Source organism: Bubalus kerabau, chromosome 1 (assembly GCF_029407905.1).
Source record: "Bubalus kerabau isolate K-KA32 ecotype Philippines breed swamp buffalo chromosome 1, PCC_UOA_SB_1v2, whole genome shotgun sequence".
In the NCBI taxonomy this organism is placed as follows: domain Eukaryota; kingdom Metazoa; phylum Chordata; class Mammalia; order Artiodactyla; family Bovidae; genus Bubalus; species Bubalus kerabau.
The window spans coordinates 216,733,067-216,737,967 of record NC_073624.1 but is presented as its reverse complement, the minus strand read 5'-3'; the positions used below and the strand labels follow the sequence as shown (position 1 = coordinate 216,737,967).

General features: G+C 46.3%; 1 long non-coding RNA gene across 1 annotated transcript; it reads right to left on the bottom strand.

The window, feature by feature from the left end:
• Nucleotides 1-309: 309 nt before the first annotated feature.
• LOC129632826 (uncharacterized) lies at nucleotides 310-662 on the bottom strand. The gene is made up of 2 exons (XR_008704683.1): nucleotides 580-662; nucleotides 310-526 (listed from the first exon to the last, which is right to left on the bottom strand). It is a non-coding gene; the product is annotated as an uncharacterized LOC129632826 (long non-coding RNA).
• Between the last annotated feature and the right edge of the window lie 4,239 nt (nucleotides 663-4,901).

The window sequence follows — 4,901 nt, the reverse complement described above, 5'->3', positions numbered from 1 at the left end:
AATTACTTACCAATCTAGCAGCCACGTTGATATGAGACTGACAGTCAGGGGACATTAAGCTCCCATGCTCCGTGGACACATCTCATATACAACACACCAGCATGGAGGGTGGGGCTGCTGCGTTGGCCCGTGTAGTCATCTAAAATGTGTCAAGCTCAATGATCCCCCCACTTGCTGTTAGTGACCATTTCTATATCTTCCCAACCCAGGGATCAAGTCTGCATTTCCTGCATTGCAGGCAAATTCTTTTCCATCTGAGCCACCAGGGAAGCCCATTTCTACCTCAGAACATGACACATTGACACATGCTGGCTGAACAGGCTGTTTTTTAATAGAGAAGTCCAGAACACTTGTAAGAGAGATGGCTGATTGCTGGATGTCCCTTCTGCCAAGAGTTAGCATTGCTTTCCTCAGGATCCTTTGGCCGAGAGATGGGGGCAGGAATCAAGCCATTCTTCCCTTCTACTGACTCTCTGGGGGACTTCCACTTACATGGTGGCTGCCTTAGGAAGAGATAAGTAAGACTCTACTCAGAGTCACCTCAGCACAATGAGCTCACAAGCCCTCCCTCACACCGACCTTAACATGCCCAAACTGGAACATGTCTATTTATTCAGATATCTCTTGCATTTCTTAAGCCCCAGTGGTACCATATCACATGAAGTGCCAGTCTAAGGGAAAAGGGAAAATAAGAAACACCACAGACAAAACCTCACAAACATATTTGAACATCAGGAAGACATCTTCAAGAGAAGCAAGCAACTTTCAGCACAGCCAGAATGTTCTCCTTCACACTAGAAGTAGCCACTGTCCTGGGCGTGTGGTTCCAGGCCCAGCTTCATCCAGTTCTTTGGTAAACCAAATGAATTTGAGTTTGAATTTAATTTGACCCCTTTCATTTACAGATCGAGGTGCCCTTCAGCACCTCCCAGGGTTGACAAGGAAATGAGCTGATGAGGTATAATCTTTCAATTAAAAAAAGTACATATGGGAACATATGTTAGCTCTTTTACATCAACAATCTCCAATGTGACCATGAAATGATTATTTCCTATTTTCTCCTCAAATGCTCCATGAGGTAGCTACCAACAGGAGTGGTAGGCTGTGAGGGTGGAAATCAGACCTGAGCACAGCAAACACCCTCTTCCTTTGCCTTTCTCGCCAATGTCACTACATTTATTGATGGAGTAATTGGAAAGCTTGGCTTGGAGCCAAGTGTTGCCTTCTGAATGAAGGGCAGAGGGTAGAGGAGTCATAAAATGTTAATTGCAGCATGCACGCTCAGGGCCACCTGCCCCCTGCTCCTGTGTTGCATCAATCACTGCAGCCTCCAGTCCACCCAACAGATGAGGCTTCCCTAGTAGACGCCCAGAAGAGGAATAATAAATGTTGACCTCCTCTGGGGCCAGCAGCTCCTGACTACATAATCAACATTTATAATATGGGCATGAAGTTATTTCCAAGCTCTGGAAACTCCATTTTCCAGACTGAGAAAATGAGTGCAGAATGAAGCAGTGGCCAGGATCCCCCCAGCCAACAGTACCACAAGGCAGACACCCCGTCTATCACTGAGGAATCCCCAGCCTGCTGCCCTGGCGCTGAGCAGAAGCACAGTGATTGTCTGGAGAGACCCCTTTCTGACCACAGACTGCATCACCCGCCTCCTACACCTACTGACATGTGCAGGTGAACACAGAGACTCAGAAACACACATATACACACATGCATGCACACTCACATACACGCACATAGACACAATTCTGTTCATAACAAGGTTTGGAGTTAGAATTACCATTATTTCTTTTGTCAGTTAGATACTCCCTTTTGCTGGTGAAAATAAAGCTGTTTATACCAGTAGGACCCTGCTCTGTTTCACTAAATTTCTCAGTTGCATCTCAAGAGTCATTGAGAGCTTTTCTAGGCCAATGTCTTCATTTGAAAGGTGGGGAAACTGAGGCCCAGATGGGGAGGGGGCTGCTTAAGTGAATGAGTGATGATCAGGAATGAATCTGGTCCTTTGTCTTCTAAGCTAAATGGTCCTGAGTTCCTCCAGGCCATTACTTTACAGCCACCCCCCACCAAGACTAACTCTATAATGAAAGTGGCTGCCATTTATTGAGTGTCCCCTTCCTGCCAGGCATGGAACTGGGCCTTCGACACACATGAGCTCTAATCTCACTGTTGATACTTCAGGGTACATGATGATTATCACCCACATCTTAGAACTGAAGGAATCAAAGTTCAGGGAGACAGAATGTGCAATGTGACCACTGAAAGGAACAATATTCAATTATAGTTGTCTGGTAAAATGGCAAGTTGATTATTTCCCCAGTAGCCAAGCCAAGCTGTGCCCCTGGAGCCCTTTGCCCCAACTGTGGCTCCTCACATGGCCTCAGACCTGGCCGAGCCTCCACCACCCACCTGCTGCTCCCTGTGGCCTTCATCAATGCTGCTCTCCACTCCGTACACCAAGCCTCCATCACAGCTGCCCTCTGCCTCTTCGGATCTCAACTCTTTCCGCTTCGGGACTCTTCCTCTCTCATCAGACTTCTGACTATCCCTCTGATTCTTTTAACCCTTGTGCCCACACTGGTCAGGACAGCTTCTCTCCTGGCTAGTCTGTCCTGTTCCTCATTCAGAGCCTACTAAGCATTCACTCCTCATATTTTTGCAGTTGACTCTAAACACAGGCAGTATCTTGGCCTTAAAATTATGCCCATGAGTGTTCTGCTGCTGCTGCTTTCAAGAAGGAAAGCTTACCTTCCTTCCTCCTGAGCATGGGCTGGACTTAGTCACTGGCTCCTTACAAAGAGAAGAGAGACGAAGTGACGGTGTGCCATTTCGGAGATTAGAACAGTGAGGGAAGCCATGCCGTGCGAAGCCTGAAGGAGATGGTGTCACGGCAGTTTCTGGACAACAGCTGCATGAATGAGCCTGGAAGAGGAACCTCCAGCCCCAGTCACATTTCACTGACTTCTGCCCTGGCCCACAGCAGGATTTGAAAGACACCAAGCCAGAAGCACCCAGCTAAATTGCTCCTGAATTCCTAGCCCACAAAACCTGTGAGATAAACATTCATTGCTTTAAACTGCTAGTTTGAATAACAACATAGGCCTTAATTGGGCTTCCTGATGGCTCAGCTGGTAAAGAATCCGCCTGCAATGTGGGAGACCTGGGTTTGATCCCTGGGTTGGGAAGATCCCCTGGAGGAGGGTATGGCAACCCATTCCAGTATTCTTGCCTGGAGAATCCTCATGGACAGAGGAGCCTGGAGGGCTACAGTCCATGGGGTCACAAGAGTAAGATATGACTGAGTGACTAACCACAGCACCTAGGCCTTACCTGGCAGGAAGAGGCTCCTCCCACAATGACAATCAGATATAGCAGGTGGGCTACCTTATTTGTTTTCCTTAATTATTCTCCATGCTGCCCCCTTAATTGAAAACTGGCCTACATTTCTCCCTTCCCAGCATCCTTCTTTGCCAGGTGCCCATTGATTCCAAGGTTTAAGTTAATAGGTATTTTCAGACTAACCTTTGCTGTTAGTTCCATTTGCCTAAAAGGCAAACAAACTAATGAGAAGTAAAAGAAAAATAACAAAATCACCAAAGATTCGGTGTACTTGTCTGACATGAACATACGCTGCTGCAAAATGATGTATGCAGCTACTGTGTGCATGCTAAGTCGCTTCAGTTGTGTCCAACTTTTTGTGACCCCATGGACTGAAGCCCACCAGTCTCCTCTGGTTCTCCTGGAGAACCAGGCAAGAATACTGGAGGGGGTTGCCATTTCCTTCTCCAGGGGTCTTCCTGACCCAGGGATCAAACCTGCATCTCCCGTGGCTCCTGAATTGTAGTGGATTCTTCACCACTAAGCCACCAGGGAAGCCCCATGCAGCTACAGCACCAAAGAAAATGTTCCATTGCTTTGTTCTTGGTCTCTAACTTTGAGCTACAAGAGATTTTCCAGTCCAATGAAATGCAGACTGACATTTAAAACATGTCAGAGAGGTAACAGAGACAAAAGACCTGAATGTCTGAAAAGTGAGTCCAATTCTCAGGAGTGTGCCCCTTGCCCCATGTGGACAAATTATTTGAAACATCTATACAGGGATAAAATCCTAAAACAATAGACACAGAAATCCTCATTGGGTTATTTGGTGGCCATGGAATTTTACTGAATAGAAGTTGCTTTAATGAAGTGGACTTAGAAACTCTGTTGGGAATTCCAAGGCTTTTATCATGGGACTACTATTATGATAAGACAGAGTGAGTGTTCTTTAGGCCATGTACATGGTAGGAAGATGGACATGGTATTTTCTCTCTCATCCCCTTTGCTCATCTTGTCCCATCCCCGTGTTGCACTCCCTTGTCTGGCTGTTAAGCCACTACAGTCCTCTCAGAAGAATGAGGGACAGGTTTCATTACTCGTGACAGGTCTATCACTGTGCAACCAAAGTGTTATCCTTTGCTTATTTGTGGCATGCTAACCAAGTCTTCAAATTGCCTAGGAACAACATCATTTCTAACCTTTGGAAATGGCCAAGAAAATAAAGTTGAGCTTTCTAGCTATTTTACAAATAGCCCATTGCAAATAGCTTTGGTTGTAGGCTCTATCATTGCTCATCCATGCTCCATTAAATTCCCCACTCTGCCTGCCCCTGAGTGAACAGCCAATAATTATGTGCATCTTCAGGAAACCAGGACACCAGGTAGGAGCTGATCTTCTCACCTTCAGAATCACCAGGCTTAAGCCCCTTCTCATAATAGGGCTCCACTGAGAACATTGTCTGGATAGAAAGCTAAGCCTCTGCAGTGTGACAAAAACCAAGTCCTGGGCTACCTAGATGGAAGGCTGTCCCATAAAAGAGGTGACATCATTTAAAGTAAGACATGGCTAGA